The sequence below is a fragment of the Vicugna pacos genome, chromosome 6 (genome assembly GCF_048564905.1).
Source record: "Vicugna pacos chromosome 6, VicPac4, whole genome shotgun sequence".
Classification (NCBI taxonomy): Eukaryota; Metazoa; Chordata; class Mammalia; order Artiodactyla; family Camelidae; genus Vicugna; species Vicugna pacos.
This window is the reverse complement of record NC_132992.1, coordinates 37,119,794-37,137,500: the sequence shown is the minus strand read 5'-3', so window position 1 is coordinate 37,137,500 and position 17,707 is coordinate 37,119,794. Positions and strand designations below refer to the sequence as shown.

The 17,707-nt window shown below is 40.7% G+C and overlaps 1 non-coding gene across 1 annotated transcript; it reads left to right on the top strand.

Annotated features, from left to right (window-relative positions):
- Positions 1–11,089: 11,089 nt before the first annotated feature.
- Positions 11,090–11,162, top strand: TRNAN-AUU (transfer RNA asparagine (anticodon AUU)). Its single transcript has one exon. It is a non-coding gene; the product is annotated as a tRNA-Asn (tRNA).
- The last annotated feature ends 6,545 nt before the right edge of the window (positions 11,163–17,707 follow it).

The window sequence follows — 17,707 nt, the reverse complement described above, 5'->3', positions numbered from 1 at the left end:
CACGCAGAGACCCCTCCATCCCAAAGTCCCCCTTCGCATGGGGAAAGTCACAGGAGACAAAGTAAACTCCTTAGTAATCAAATACATTTGATTCCTTTAGAAAAACCCAGGTAGACAAACCAACGAGCCAGTTTTTACTTCGTGTCTCTCTCATACCCACCTGCCTCCTCACTCTCGAACTGCGGTTCCTGTCGGTCTTCCCCTCCCCCTCCAACTCGAAGCAATGGAAAACGCGTTGGAGCGGCGTTTCCCAGAAGGTCCTGATCTTCTCCCTCCCCGGCTGACCCCGTGAGGCTGTAACCGCGACGGTTCCCGGCGAGGAGCCTCGTGGAATCCTGGCTCCAGGGCCTGCGCGCCGCTTCTCCCTGCTCGCACCCGCGCGCCTGCCCCGCGCTCCTTTGTCGCCCGCGCCTGCCGGGCGCAATCCTGCCAGAGGACTTGCTTTTAGGTTTCATTTCCGGATTTTATCCCCTTCAAGTTACCTTTCCAGCCCAGATGTGTCGTGTTTGCACATCATGCCGGAATCACGCATACAGATCAATATTTTTGCGCTAAGAGGTCTTCTACCACAGTGAACGCGGGGGAAAAAAATAAAGCCCAGTTAAAGGTTTTAAGCTTATTATTTGCATACAGCACAGCTCAGAGTTAAAAGACTGGTGGAGTTAATTCAAATATTAAATTACACGTAAAGGGTGTTGGACCCAGTGAGGGAGAGCAGTTATACCCCTATTGCTCTCCTGCCCTTTGGAAGGAGCCGAAGGCAGGGAGCAGAGGAGCGGCCAGGGTAAGCTGGATGCGGGATGGCTTCAGGAACAAGTTACCGTTATGATGTGCAAGCAGAACAACCTGACTCTTCAATTTCAGGATCTACAACAAAGGTCGTGGTGGTGTTAGGAGGATTTTTATTGTAAAAACAATCCTAGATAGATTCTTGTTTACCCATTTTGGTACCTTCCTTCCGGGCTTGTCCTAAGGCACGCAGAAAAGAAAGTAACGTTCAAGAAGAATGCCGGGCCGGCAAGTTTGGCTCCCGAGTGTGTGAACTATGAATCACCACGGTGAAGATCTTTTCTTTTTTTTCTCACCCTTTTCTTTTCTCCTGGAGCGTGAACTTGTTAGATAAGATAGATGAGGCCACGAGGAAGTGGAATCTCTGAGAAAGCCTGGCTCTTTGGAGAGCAGCCTGTGAGGCTGGCAGACGGCGGCTGCGCGCTGTCTCGGAGCTGAGGGGCGCGGGGCTCCTGCCGAGCTGTCCCAGCTCAAGTCTCCGCGGCAGCCCGCGGGCCGCACCCCGCGCTAGGATCGCTGCCCAGGCATCCGACCCTTTGGTCTTAGGAGAAACACCCCGGAAGACGACCGAACGGCCCCTAAGTGAGCTGAGTGTCTGCTTTCTGGCTTGGAATACTAAACGGCCCGCAGGTTTTCCTGAAAGAAGTTCGAAGTCCAGACCACAAAGCAATCGGAGGGTGGGAGACACTAAATTTTAAAGAAGTCTGGAACCACGCGTGAAACACTATTTTCCCCACTGATTAGAAGTAGTTCCCTTTCCCCATTTATGTATATATATATATTCACATGCTTGTGATCACACACCGAGATTTACTTGAGAAAATGCTTAGAGTATCTTTAGTACACACTCCTCAGTCTTTGTCCCCTCGAACATTTTGATAGTGTGGCTGGTTGGGATCAATTAGCACTGGATTTTGCCCCAGGATTGCTCCCCAGGGCGGACAAATGGAGCCAACTCATCTCCAGCGACTTTTTTTTTTCGCCCACGTGCGTATCTACTCCAGGGCTTTAGAAGCAGTGCAAAATCCCCAGCCTTGGTTTCACTTGATTTTGTTGTTGTTGTTGTTATTGATAAATATTGGGTCATACACAGCCACTTGTCAGAGCCTTTGGCTCCACTTCGCAGCTGCAGCTCTTAGCGGGGCGTTTGAGTTGTGTTCTAGGAACTGGAGGGATTTGTTGGGAAAAGAATTGCATATTTTCTCCTTCAGTTGCTGAAATGGTCTCTTAAAATCCTACGTCTTGTCTGTGTGCTGTTTATTTCTTTATTTGTTCAGATTTCTGAACACTGAGTAGATGTGTATCTTTTCCCCTTCCTTATCCTTTAATTAAAACTATCTTTAAAATAAGAAGGAATAAACTATTGATCCCAGTTCTCTTACGTATATCTAAAACTAAAAAGAACATATGCGAGTAGACAGATAATTGTTGTAATTGCTGAGGGATGGTTGAGATGGTAGGACGTTTGGGGGTTGTGTAATTGGAGTAATATATACAGTTTATCTTTCCACTATGCTGTATATATTCTTTCCCTTGATACGCATTGCATTCGAACTGAGCCCATGGTCGGCTTGTCTTGGCATGTTTGAAGCCCCAGACACCCAACAATATCATTACAGGAAAGAGACAAAACCCCAAAGACTCAGGCAGGGAGGCGTCTGCCGTTGGGGTGAATGTCTCATTGTCGAACTTTTCGGGTAAGCGCACCCACCGGCTCCGACTGCCTGGCAGCGTAGAGTTCAGGTCTTCCCCGCGCTGAAGCGCAGGGAAGGGGTGGGGAAAGAAACAGCTGATTTTCGACATTTCAAAGGGACTCTTTCTATTTATCAGTGTTACCGAAGTGTACGTTACTGAAGAAACAACAAAACAAGCATAGAGCTGCAATTTTCAAGAAAATAGGATCCCCAAATATAAAAATAAAAAGTAGCAGATAAGATGTATAATTCAATCAAATTACACAAAATTGCTTGAAAATCCAGAACAGTAGCGATCCATTATGCCTCTGTTTTATTAGTGACAAGTACAATTACTCTAAAATAAAGAACACTGGTGAATATATAATTGGCTGTAATCATGTTAGTGTTTGAATAAAAATGACGGGAACATTTAACACTTTGACAACAAAATGTTCAGAAATAACTTATTTATTCAAACAGTTTTTATTTTCCACCAAGTGAAGGAGAAACACAGTTTGCTTAGAAAAATCAATGACTTTTCCCTGCAATAAATAAATATCCAAAAGGGGAAAAAAACAGCCCCACACCTCTATATTATTACTATTATTATTTTTAACCAGCAAGAAGCTTAATCCTCTGTTTGGAGTCAGCACCGCCTAACGGTTGGCGGGTACCAACGTCCGCCACCTAGAGGAAGAGCTCTGCAGCTCACCCAACGCCAAGCCCGTTTTCCCGCGGTGACCTCGGGAATCGAAGTTAATATTCCTTGGCAAATTGCTCTCCAAACTAGCTCCCCCTCCCCCACCCCTCACATCCCCTTCCGCCCTGCAACATCGTCACAACATTTTCTTAGTAATGGCTGTGAGCAATTGACAGAAGCGCCGAGTCTCCGGCAGCGCGGTCCTCTCCCAGCAAAGCGCCACAGCGCATTGGGGAAGCAGGTCAGGGAACATTTGGGTCTGGAGAGAGAGTCCACTTTCGACCGAAATTCATCTAGAGCAGCCTGAATTCGGGCCTCATAAAGCAACAGCTGATGCCGGAACCCCACATTCCAGTGCCTTTTTTTTTTTAGGGCATTCTTAGACAAAACACAGCCCGAATCCCTCTGTCCGCCAGCTGCTTGCCGCGGGGACTTTCCCCGACTTCTCCCCAGTCTCCACAGCCATCTCCACCACAAACACGGCGATCTGAGGTCCTAGCTCTCTCTAATCAGTTCTTCGAGTCCCACAGGTCTTTTGATTTTCCTAAAAGGTTATTTAAAGTACTGAGGTAAAGGCATTAAGTGGGAGGCCAGCGTTTGGAGGGCTCACCCCCGAGGCCCGGGAGGCCGACCTAAGAGAAAACTCAGGTCTTTACACAGAATCCTAGAGTTTCGGGGAACTTCCATTATCTACGGGAAAATTTGGGGCTGGGCCCAAAGGGACTAGGGGCCTTTTCGCTTTTTAGTTTAGGTGGGTCAAATAGTCTCCTCGCGCAGAAAAAGCAAACCTTACACCCCGATCTTGCCTGGCTGCTCTCAAGCAAATCTTGGGAAAAGGAGCTGCTAAGCGAGGGTGAAGGGGCTGGGAAAAGAGAAGTCAGGAGGCTGCTCGGTGCGTTCAGTGGCTGCTTGATAGAGCAGCGGACTGTCCCCATCCCTATGCCAGCCCTTCAGGCGTCTCTCCCCACCCTACCGTCCAAAGTTTTGTTTTGCCTTACTGTACCTAAAACACTGTTGAAGCTGAAAGTTTGCTGGAAAGCCGAGGAAGGAACAAGCGAGCTGAATTCGTTTTTGTGGCGGCGGGGACCCTGATAAATAATGGGACTGCAATTGGATTTCATTCCTTAAGTGTTCCCACCCCTCTCTTCCTCTTTCCTTTCCTTTCCTTTCTCTGTTTCTCTACTTCCCACCCCCATACCCATCCCTATCTTTGATTTTTTACACCTATCCAAACCTCTCTCTAAGTGTAAGAGAAAAGAAGCAGAGTGAGGTGGGTGAAAGTGACCATATTTCTGCTGACTTTCAGAACCTCCTTGTCAGTTCTCAGCCCTGACCCTGGAGTTTAAAGGAAACATCTCAGAGATGATTCTTTGTCTTGTGCTTCTCAGAGGCAACCTCAGAACCATAGACTAAGAACCTCTTTTCATACTGTAGAAATTATTTTTTAAGGTAGTTGAAATGTGTGTGTGTGTGTGTGTGTGTGTGTGTGTGTGTGTGTGTGTGTATCCTCTAAAATGACTGTCCCAGAGCATGCCTCCCTTACGGAGTGAGGTGCCGCCCCAACACCCTACGACCTTAAGTCCTCAGAATTGTTTCGTTTTGTTTCATGTAAAACTAGCTCTTCTACTCTCACCCCCAGGTCTATCATCCCTCTCCCGCGTTATATTAACAGGCAATGTGAGTCTTCCTCTACGTGTTTAGGCTGCTAATGTGGTCCACTTAACGCAACAAAAATGCTCATCTGTGGAGATTTTCCCAAGGCCGGCCGCGATGCTGGCTCCTTTTTCTTTTCTTTTCAGGGCAAATTCATTCCTTCCACCCCCTTCTTTTCTTGAGGTGGGGGCTGAAAAGGGGGTCCAACAACCTTGAGCAAGTGTGTGAGAGCTCCCTCCTCTCTCCTGCCTGCCAATCCACCGAGGGGTAGTGAATTTTTGGTTTTCCCTTGGGATCAGAAATATCTGGAAGCTTCAGCCTTGGAACTTGGTTGCCTCTTTCAGTTAATTTGCCTTCACCTTTCCTTCAGTCATCCCTTTCCTTTATCCTCGCCCCAGTCTGTGAAAGCCATTCAGGATGGCTCTCATTCCCCTCTGTGCACCCTTCTTAGCTTCTGCCTTCTGAAGAAAATTCTGCTGCCTTTCTTTTCTGTTTTGGCAGGAAAGCTGGGTTGGAGATGCTCTCTGTATCAGATTGTTTGTGCCTTGTGTATGTTTGTTTAGTTTTTAATAACTTTATGGAGCAGAGTTTCCTGGGCTTGTTGGCACTTCCCCAAACCCTGTATGGAGGAGCTTCTCTGCAGGAAGGAACCACCTGAACTTAGCTGATGGCCTTTGTCAGGTTCTCTTACTCTTTAAAGTCTGGCCTGGGAAAATCGTGTGTCATCATGAGTCATATACATATATATATCTAGTTTCCAAAGAGAGTATCATCAGGGAAAAAGCAAAATAAAACTAACTCTATATGTAATAAGTATTATTATATAGGTTTTGGTTGAAAACATGATTGCCTTCATTGCTCCCAAGTGGGACGCTTTAGATTTCTTTAAAGCCTAGAAAGTGTAGACATGAGAACAGAGATTTCCAACTGATTCTACCACTGTCTCCTAATGGATCCTTAGGCAAGTTGCTTAACCTTTGCCATTCTTTCTTTTTGCATCTGAAAAATAAGTGATCTGCACTCACTAATATATAAGATATCATCTACTAACTAAAATCCCAAAAGCACTAGAAAAAACAATTCCTCAAATCCTAAGAATCTTTCTTTCTTTCTTTCTTTCTTTCTTTCTTTCTTTCTTTCTTTCTTTCTTTCTTTCTTTCTTTCTTTCTTTCTTTCTTTCTTTCTTTCTTTCTCTCTTTCTTTCTCTCTTTCTTTCTCTCTTTCTCTCTCTCTTTCTCTCTCTCTTTCAGAAGCAGGAAGAAAAATCTCATCCAAACAGCAGCAGCGCCATCTAGTGACCATAGTGGTCAACAGTAACGATGGTGGTATGGGATAGTTTACTGAGGAATGGGTTTTCAGAGAGGCAGCTTGATTTTTCTAATCTTGATTGTCTGGCAAACACTTCTATTTTGCTACCAAGGAGTATTTTACTGAGTTTAGATTATGGTAATGAGATAAAGGAATGAAAATGCACTTAACAACTTCAAGTTTGCATACAGTGCAGATAAAATTTGTAAGAATATTCTAATATTTTAAATTCCGTATCAGGAGACTAGTTCTAAAAAACAATTTTGTGAGTTGTGCTTTATTTAACCCATTTTACAAATTAAAATCCATTGTATTGCTGCACAAATACTTACGAAAATTGGAAAAGATAGACATTTCTGAGATTTCCTTTCATCAGGACTAACCATTTAGTTGAGTTGAGATTGTTGTCTACTCAATATCAGGGAACATGCTAAAAATAACTCCCTCCTTTAAGTCACCACATATATGCTCTGTCCAAATCGCCTATGCTCAAAATATTTTGAAATTCAAAGAAATGGGATTCTCATTCTCTTCTTGTAGCAAAGGTTATCAGGGCACAGGTAAAGGCTTAGCAATCAATGGCAGAGAGACCATGTAGCCCAAGTCTTTTCAGAAAGACAGTGTTAGCATTTTCTTGGCGTTGAACACTTTGGACAGAGGTGAAGGAGAACTTACCTTCTTCTCTGTGACTTTGTAAGCTGGCTGTGTGCGTGGGCGTAGTTTGTTCATGCACTTGGTGAAGCGTAAGTGTAAGTGTGTTTCAATTCCTATTAGCAAAGCAGGTGATGATACTGGAATATATGGCTTCATATTTTATAACTTTAAAGGAAGCCAACTTTATTTATTGTGTTTTATTTTTCACCAGTACTTTCTGCGCTTTTACTATGGGATCTGGCTGCCGATTGCCTTACTACCTAGGTGAGCCAGGTAGTGTTGTCCTGTAGTAAGATAACTAGACTCCTTGTTAACCTCTAGGAGAATCTGAGTTTGTCATGCCACTTCTCTTGGCCTTAGTTTCCTTCAGTGCAGAATGAGGAGGTCGAATGCTCCACTGTCCCTTATTGCTCAAAACATCTATAAATCAATATATCGCCTACCCTCATTTGTGAAGACCCTCTTCTGGTGGCTCTGCTGGCATTTGTGATTCTTCAGTGTCAGTTCTAAATTCTCCAGTTAGGTATTTCATCAGGAACAAGAACTGAAAGAATTGACAAACCCTATGTCTCCATGTCCTGCCCCTCTTTCCCTTTGTCTGTTTTTTTTTTAAAATAACAAAAATCTTAGACTTTCCAGCCAACATTTCCCAATTCACTGGCATGCACTCAGCTCTCTTGCTGGCCATCCAGAAAAAATACCACAGTGTGGGAATGGGACTAAACTGAACACAAAACTGAGGCAGCTGTATTTGAGTTTCTCCAACATGTTCCCACATACTCATAGTACTGATTATTTTATTATTATTATTATTATTATTATTATTATTATTATTATTATTAACCAGAGGTGAAGTATTCTGCCTGCAAACAGCCTCCCTGCTTCTTTGGCCCTATGAAGAAATGTCTTCAGGAAGTGGCGGTAAAACGTCTCCCACTTCTCTCTGACTTGAAACATCATGACATACATTTAGCAAGGGGAAGACTGTTCCCAGGAGGCAAATATTACTTCGTGATGCAAATGTGCTCAGCATTTGCTATAGGCCCCAGTGAGGCTGGAAACATATATGAGGGGAATCCGAATTATAATGACCTGGATTGATAGAAATAATACGATTCATTATAAAGAAAATTCTGAATCTATCAAGGTTTATTTTTTAGATGCTTTTCTCTTGTTCCCTAGATGTCTTCCTGTTCTTCATACTACTCAAGACTGGTAATAAAGATTCCCTATATTTGTGTAAAAATAACAAGCCAGATGTCCTTCTCTGAATTCCTCTGAGATCCAACAGAGACAAGTATTATTTTATTTTAGAAATGAGGAAGTTGACCTAGCTAGGTGAAATTACTCTTGTAAGCTCGCTCCTACCACTAGGAAGACACAGAGCAGGAGCACGAATCCTGGCCTGGGATAGGCTGCATCTCTCTTCTGGTCGTCCTCAGGGTTGAAGCCCTGGGAACCAGAGTTACTGAATGGTCTGCTGCTGCTGGTTAGGCCTCCCCAATATTCCACTGCACATATTTGAGAAGTCTCTACTTTTAGAGGATTCTTGGGACTCTTGCAACATGGTAGAGTCTGTGCTTGCTACTCTTCATTCATGTATGATTTTCTCCTCCTTCTGTTATTAATATGTTGTATTATTTGTATTTTTTACAGGAGGGAGAATCTTTGTAAAAAAGATTGCAAAAATAATGTAAAAATATGTTATTTACATTTTCTACCAGAGGGATAATCTTTGCAAAACTATTGTACTCAAAGCATGTTTGTTAATGATCTTAGGATCCAAGATTTTGAAATTGGAATGAATGTAAGGCATCATCTGATTCAGCAGCTCCAGAGAGAGATCACTCTCTGAATCAGTGACTCCTGGGCGCCGTGCTGAGTCTGAGTCCGGGTTATTCTGAGTATCCTGGCATTCTTTCCTGCCTATCTCCTTGCTTCTTGGCTTCACACATTAATGTATTTGGAAACTCCATTCTTTCTGGCTACCCTGTGGGTTGGGTTTCCAAATGGGCTGCCTCTTCAGTAGCTCACTGTAGATCTGGCGAAGGACCCTGCTCTCAGCTGGGAGCTGTTAGGTCTTCCTCTTGAATGCTATTTTCTCTGAAGTAGCTCTTTGCTGCCCTCCACTGGCGTTCAGCCACTAGAGCTAGCTAGCCTTCATCAGCGCTAATACACTGCATCCCTGGCTCCAAAGGAGATCTGGGTGCATTATTAATCACACTATGCATGGTTTTTAAAGCACAAAAAGCAGAACCCCGACCCCTTCGTGTCCACTTATACCCTGTGTTTCCACTTATTTCCTGTGAGTTTGCTGGTCGACCATGAACGAGCGTATCTGACTTTCAGTATTTTCAAGTACTTGTGCCAGCATATTTGGAAAGGATTACTTGAAAGTGTAAAACTTTTATTTAATTATCAAATTGAAATGCACTTCAGCTGACATGATTCTGGACCACAAATTTCTGAACTTGTTGTAGTTAGTCTTAAGGAACATTAAGCATTTTATTTTATTTTGTTTAATTTAAAGTTCATTCTTCTATTTTTTATTATTTAAATTAAAAAATTTTAATTAAAACATTCTGGGGAGAGAGAATTAGGTTTATTATTTATTTATTCATTTATTAATTATTATTATTATTTTAAGTGGAGGTACCAGGGATTGAAGCCAGGGCCTCATGCATGCTAAGCATGCACTCCACCACTGCACTATACCCTCCCCACTGAACATTTTACCTTTAATGTTATCAAGATAAAGAGAATTATATGAGGTCCCTAAATGCTATTCACATTTTTCATTTATTCAATAAATATGTATTAGGCACGTGCTATATGCCATGCACTCTTCTTGGTGCTGAAAATGTGGCATTGGATAAAGGAGACACAAAAAAACAAAAACACCGTCTGCCTTTATTGAGCTCATTTCCTAGTTGGGGAAGATAAACCTTAAACAAATTTATAAGTAAAATGCACTTTGAGGGAAAATGGAAGTACCATATCTATTTCCTACTGGAAATACAATGTAGTGATTCCGTGTTTTTAAGAATGTTGAGAGAGGCATAACCAGAGGTTAGATAGGGACTATGTATGCTCCAAATATTCAATGCGTTATTCATTCATACATTTATTGTGAACACAGTGTGAGCCTATAAAAGCAATTGAAGTAGGTGAGTGTGTGAACCCCTCAGCTGCAAAGGTGTTCCATCTTTTGGTTCTGTCACAGTCTTCTCTCCTGTTAGGATGTCTGGCGATTGCCCCCTTGTCACCCTCCTGTAATAGCTGTCATGGAAGCCCCTGCTATTGCTGCCATGATGATGGGCTCTGTTACTGTCTTGCCTTTGCTCTTTGTTTTTATTATGTTTTCTTTCTGTGTCTTCAGCTTTCCCCACGGATAAACTCTAACAGATATCACAGCCAAACGGAACAAGTTTTTCCTTTCTAACGTGGCAGAATCCCCAATCATAACTAAGCAGGTACAACCACCTGGTCTTCTCTAATCTACCAGGTCTGTTGGAAAGGAATATTTGTCCCAGGTGAGACACAATTGGTTTGCAGAAAACAAAACCAAACCAAAATAACAAAGTAGTATTGAAACTAATTACAGACACAGTTTTTAAATGCTATATTGATTGAAGAGTTTTTCCAGGTGTGATATCAGGGACCCAGGGTCACAACAAGTTGGCTGTCCTTCCTCGGGAACAATGCCATAACCCTCACCCAGGTTCTGAGCCGGAGACGTGTAAATGACTTGTCAGAAAAGCAGCTTGTAGTTCTCCCAGTCAAATCTGAAGCTTAATGGCTTCATACTGTCATTTTTGAGTGAGAAGTGGGGCAGAAATCTTGGGCCCTTCTCAGAATCTTGACTGTCATATAGAAAGTAATATTTGAGCAGACATCAGGGGATTGAGAGAGTGAGCCATATAGGTACCTGGAGGAAGAGCATTCCAGGCAGGAGGAACAGCCCTTGCAAGACCATAAACTTGAAGTATTTAGCATGTTTAAATACCAGTAAGACTGGGGAGGAAGACTGTGTAGCTGAACAGAAACACTGAGGGGATTGGAAGACAAAATCAGAGACAGAATGGAAGGCAGGATATTAGGTCATTGTAAGAACTTCAACATTGATACAAGTGAAATTGTTGCCTGGATAAGGCTCTTGTGGAAGATTTTGATCAGATGAATAACATTATCTAACACTTCAAAATTCTTCCTGCTACCCTGCTGCAAATAAACTATAGAGGGTCAAGGTGGGAAACTAGTCGATGAGTTAGAAGGATATTCCAAAAATTCAGTTAAGAGACTATGAGGGGGAAGGTATCGCTCAGTGGTAGAGTGAGTGCTTATTATGCACAAGGTCCTGGGTTCAAGCCCCAGTACCTCCATTAAAACCAGTAAATGAATAAGCCTAATTACCTCCCCCCAAAAAACAAAAACAAACAAAAATATATAAACTAAAACATTTTTTAAAAAGCAAACTGTTCAAGAGAGCCTGGAACATAGCATACATTGAACATAAATAATCTACAGAACGGGACATTATACAACACTGAAGAATATCTAGAGAGGGTAGTTATCTGCAGAAAGACAGCAAACTAATGCTCCTTTGTCTCTCCTTTCACACACACACACACACACACACAAAGAGAGATTATAGGGATCTTGAACTAGGTCATTGGCAGTGGAGGTAGTAAGAAAAGGTTGTATTTTGTAGATATTTTGAAAGTAGAGTCTATAGGTTTGTCTGTTGGGATAAACATGAGATGTGAAAGAAAGAGAGGAGTCAACATTGATTAGAAAGAATCTGGACTGAACAATGAGAAAACCATTGGGATTTTGAGAAGGGGGAGAGTTTGGGTGGACCAGGCTTAGATATGACATCAGAATATCAGTTTTGTTATATTAAGCTTAAAATGTCTAGTTGACACTGAGTGGAAATGTCAAGCAAACAGTTGAATTTGTGAGTCTGGAGTTCAGAATTAGGTCTGGACTGGAGGTATAAATTTTTTTATTTATTAGCATATTAAAAGATATTTAAAGCAAGTAAATAGAGGTAAGATCAAAGGGGAGTAGTACATAGCGAAGAGGACAAGGATGAGTCCAGCAGGCTCCAATGTTGAGGGGCTGGAGAGAAGAGGAGGACTGAACAAGGAGAGTGCAAAGGAGCAGCAAGTGAGGTTAGAGAGAAAAACCAAGAGCGCATGGTGACCTGGAGGTCAAGGAAAGTAATGTGGGTGATCAGTTTTGGCAAGTGCTGCTGACAGGCCAACTCCGATAAACAGAGAAAACTGACAGGACTCAGCAACAAGGAGATCATTGGTGACCATGAGGGGAACAGATTCGTCAGAATGGTGGAGGTAAATTTTCTTGAGTGATGATTTTAAATGAATCGAAAAAGAAGAATTTGAGATAGAGAGGACAATTTATTCAGCAATTTTGCTAAAAGAGAAGTGATGGAAGAGGTATTAGCTAGTGGGTGGTGAGGCCAAGAAAGGGTGTTTTGTTTTTTTTTAAATAGGAGAAAAGGTATGTTTCATTGCTGATGGAAATGATCCAGCAGACAGGGAGAATCTGATGACAGGAGAGAAAGGAAAGGATTGCTGAAGCCATGTCCTGGAATGGGGAAGGGAGATGGGATCAAGAACACATGATGTGAGGAGTTGGACTAACTGCTTGGAGTGTAAAGAGGAGAGATAAAGCATGAAATACTTACCTGGGAAGGCTGGAGAGCAAACACTAGGCAAATGTAACCTGACTGTGTTATGGACGTACCTGAGATTCATGTTCTTGAATTTAAATGAGACCAGTTCACACTCTGTATGTTTTCTTGAAACATGTTAGTTGCAGAGGTTCTAAGAGCAGCAAAGCAGAAACGTGTGTAACCAGGGTGGTGATTCAGCAGAATGAATATGAAGTTAGGGAGGAAAGGGAATCGGGGATGTAAAAAGGAGTGATTGCTATGATAGTTCATGGAATTTAAGCTGATGAGAAGGGAAAAGACTTTATCCCGGAGGAGAGAAAAGTGAAAAGCATATATTGAGGAGCTGTCATGCACTATGGTCAACTTTTGGAATGAACTGATACAAGCCTTTCTTTAAAACCTGCATTCTGATGATCCCAAGGCTATACTGTACAAAGTGTTGGGCAGAGGTCAAGTGCTCCTAATCCTGAGCTGCTCATGAGTTCAGGGTAACTCTCCTCACAGTGACGGGTTTTGTCTTTCATAGTTCCTATCCTCTGGTGCACATGTGAAGGAAGAAAGGACAGAAACTAATCTTTGTTTTATATCTAAATATACAAAGATAGACTTAGAGGGAGGATCCTTGGATAAAGTTGTAAAACAAAGTTCAAAATTTATTATTTACTCCAATCACTATTTCTTGCAGGACTTTTAGCTTCCTCAGTTCAGCTCAGCACCCTCTGCTGCCTCATGGTTGTTCCCTGTTCCCCATTGTAGCCTCCCTCCCAGTTTCACAGGAGCATTGTGTTCCATAATTTTCTCTTCTTTCAGGCTCCCTTCATTAAAAATTGCACATGAGATGTTCAGTTCTACTGAGTAACCCTTTACCTACTTTGGTAAACGAATTCCAATTTGGGTTAAGTTCTCAATGTTCTTCTTTCTCTTAGAGTGAAGGCTTAGTTTGCATCATGAACTAGATCACGAATGTGTGTGTGTGTGTGTGTGTGTGTGTAATAAAAGATTTATGAGATTATACTCTTATTACTTGTGATGCACTCGACTTTTTATTCTATTTAAAACTTACTGGTAGGGACCGACCCGCTAAGTGATGTACCAACCACCAATGGGTTGATGCACAGCCATTCAACAGCAAGAGGGACTTTTGATGCTTATAATGCAGGTAGGTTGTAATCATGGAAGAGGTTTAAGGGAAGTTCCAACAGGAGACATTTTTGAAAAGGAAGACCTATTGGTTCTTGCTAAATGATCTGTGGTAATGCAAAAAAAAAAAAAAAGTGGTCTTAGGTAACGTGTTAGTGACTAGCCTGGTATACCTAGATCTAGATTATGATCTTAGTTCTACTAAAGCAATGGAAAAGATACTAAAGAATAAATGTCACACTGTGTGTAATCTTTAAAAGTGAGCTTATGAAACATGCTAAATAAGAATAACAATATTAATTAACATTAATAGTCATTCCTTTTGATCACCAATTTCTCTTCTCAAAGGTACTGATACTCTATTTATTTGTTAAGTGAAGACAGTAAGTGCCGGTCACTGCTCTAAGAGCTTTAAGAGCAATTCACTCTATCCTCATAATAACTCCACATTGTTGTTATTCTATAGTTCTTATTCTACAGGTGAGGAAACTGAGGCACAGAGATTAAGTAATATGCCCTAGGTTCCCTGGTCAGTAAGAGTGTCAGGCAGTTTGTTTCCCAAGTCCATGCTCTTAACTCCATGGCTACTGCTGCTCCTTAGGGTTGGCCAAGTCAGAGATTTGTCCTTTTCCTGTGTCTTTGGGACCTTATTTCATAGCTTTCTTATTAAGCTACAAGGGACTCAATGATTTCCTCCTATATTAACAATGTTAACAGCTGCTTTCATTGAGTACATTGTACTAATTATTTTTATCTCTTTTAAAATCTATGGCACCCACAAAGTTAATGCTTTTATTTTTTCTTCCGTCATTTTTCACCGTACACTAATGTTGAGAAAACTGAGGCTCTGTAACCAAATAATCTATCTGAGCAAGACCCCACAGCCCAGGTGTCAAACCCTGGTGTCTGAACTCTGAAACTGAGAGATTATTTGATTCCTACCAAATCTTGACACTCACTTTATCCTCTCACCTTCCCTCTGGAACACCATATTTACCTGTAGTTTCTAGATGCTCTGTTGTGTAGAGAAACACTGGGCTGCCTTTCTGTCGGCTGTGCTCTCCTGCTCTGCTTTCTGTTCTAAACCTTTAGCCAGTCCACTCTGACTTCCCACTGCGGCCGAGATTCCACCACCGGACTCACGCCTCAGCCCTGGCTGGCGTCTATATTGTGTGCTTTTTAATTATTACATAGCCTGTTCTTTTGAAACTGCCTTCTGACATGATTAAAGGGGCTATTTAGTTCCATTTTGTTGTTTGGGGTCAGAAGTCTTGGTTTTCCATCGCAGTGCTGTAAGCGAGAACTTCACCGTGGGAAATAAGAACAGACGTCTTCTCTAACGGTTCCTGTGTTTTCTACTGTGAATCATTCCCCAGATGCAGAAAAGCATCTGTTTTTACTGCTCACCATGTGTGAATTATGTGTTTATGATTTTTGGAATGCCTCAACAGATCTGTTGTATTAATATTAGAGCCCACAGTGAGGGAAAACGCACAGTCCAAATGTCTGTCTGCTTGGCGGCCTGGGCTACAGGGATCTTAGGGTACTAAGGGCAGCTTACAACTCAGTCAAAATTAGAAATGCTAATTTTTTGTTTTGCTTTGTTCTAAAATTTCTAGGATGTAGTTAGTAAAATGTTCCAGGGTAAAAATAAATTCTTTTGAGGAGATGTAACTGTAACTAAGTCAAAGAACTACAACCAGAAGATACACGTGTATACATACAAGTTTGTTCAATTCGAAATTAACACACACAGTTACATTTGTGTTTCCTCAGATTGTTCAGAAAGATCATTTTCAACATAAGGATATTGTAGGCAGTCTTTTTAACGTAGCTTATAAAAAATAAATGTTTCTTAAACTTCTTTCATAATCGGTTAGGACTTACCATCACTCCTAAATCCTTCATTGGGCAGGTTTAGAATATTGGAGTAGGTTTCATAAGAAGTGTCTCTCAGTTCTCCCATTTACTGTACTTGTGGTGAGTTGTTTCTTTGGATCTGGGAGGGGGAGAGGCTTTAAAAATTATTTAGCTTGGAACCAGCTCATTACAGGCTTCCATTATTTTACAAAATGACTCCTAATTGAGACCTGATAGGATATGTGTGTTTTAGTAGCTGAAAAGGACTGGGAACCAGCATTTAGTGGAAAGACCATTGAACATCAGAAGACTCAAATCCTAGACTCCATTCTATTAGTTAATGCTTGCCTGATAGAAGGCTTTTCAGTCTAGTCTCACTCATGCTCCTTCTATCAAAAATGGAGTTCAAAACACCTGCCACATCTAACTCTGAAATCTGTTCTCAACAGCAAATGAGATATAATGATGGAGGTTTATAAATTTAATATTCTGATTTTAATATTCTGATTTTATTTCTGGATTTGTTTTATGTTGGGACTGTGAAAGTCACACAAATCCTCCAAAAGATAAGAATTTTTGTTGTGACCAACTATTTACCTTTGATCTAAAGTCCTCACAGATTCCACAAGTATATCAAATAATTTGTTTAAATATTCTACTGTTCCTTAAGTACTCAAATATCACCAGAGAAACTTTGCAACTTAAAAAATTCTACACTTTATATGGTTTCTAAAACTTTCCATGCATTTTTAATAAAAGTGAGTCATTTTTTCAATATGAGGTTTTGATATAAATCCACACATCAAATTGGAAGGCATAGTTTTAATGCAGCTGCTGAATATTTTCTTCATTGCTTATTTGTAATGTCATTAGTCATTGTTAGGTATATTAGTCAGAAGTTTCAAATCTATAATGTAGTTGTCATATTTAGTAATTATTTTTTAATATGCTGACATACAATTTAGTGTGTTGAAATTCAGCTTTATTCAGATTTCTTCTTCTGTTCTTTTGCAAATCAATTTAGATAATCTCAAAATAACAGTGCCTCTCTACAGTCTAAGCATTTTAGATGTGTCATCATATTAATTTTTGCCCTTTACTATTTCCATTAATTAATTGTGCCCTTTAACTTTTGCTGATCAATGTGGACTAAATTGTAATTGCAGCATTTCTATGAAATAATAGCAAATTAGGGCTGATAGTGGCATGCTGTGAGTTAGTGAAGGATTTTAACATTTTTGAACTTGGTATGTTGGTTTAAAACCAGACAGACTTAGAACTAGCTTTTTATTTATGTTTAAATTCTAGGTGCATGGGATTTCGAATATTACATTTTGATTAACATTTTCTTGCAGTGCTTGCTAAATACTGGTGATTTGGAGACAGGTAGCTTTACATTATCTCTATCCAATTCTACTGTCATTAGAGAGTTAAAATATGCAGTGAGGTAAGGAAAGAATTAAATATCTCATGAATGTTTCTATAAATTCTCACTAATGGATTGAAGTATTAACTTTAATCTAGATTACCCAATATGGTTGATTATTAAGTGAACATGTAATCATTACTTACTCTTCACCAGATGATGTACCAGAGATGAGGGTAGAGTGATGAATAAAATTTAGTTCCTACTCCAGAAACACACAGAGTCTGGTGGAGGAGATGAACACATACTCACTTGTGTGCAATAAAATTAGTGCCACATTGGAGGTATGCATTAAGTACTACAGAAGCACAAAGGAAAGCCACTTGGATCTCCAGGTTTAGGAAAGGCTTTCTGGAAGACATGCCACCTAAGATCTCTCTTTAAAAAATTTTTTTTAAATTGCAAATTGAATAGTTGGACATGTTACAACAACAAATTAATTTAGAAGAGTTTGTGATCAAAGTAACAGAACCATTTCTATTCAACAGTTATTTGGCTTCCTAGAGGCAAGCTCTTTTAAATATTTTTGATTACATTTCCTTTGGTGGTTCCTCCAGAATGCTAAATTATATGATTACACTTTCTCTGTGTGTTTTAGAGTCATTTATCATTTTATTACTTCTACATGTTACTTTTGTGATAATAAATAGTACCCTGATACACTATTAAAAAGTGATATTATCACCTCTACTGTTTGGTTCACCTTTTTTAACTTTATCACTCTCATCATTTATTAGCTACTCTATTATTTCTATCTTGAAGATTGTTATCATTTGTAATTTAATATGAAACAGCAGCCAAGT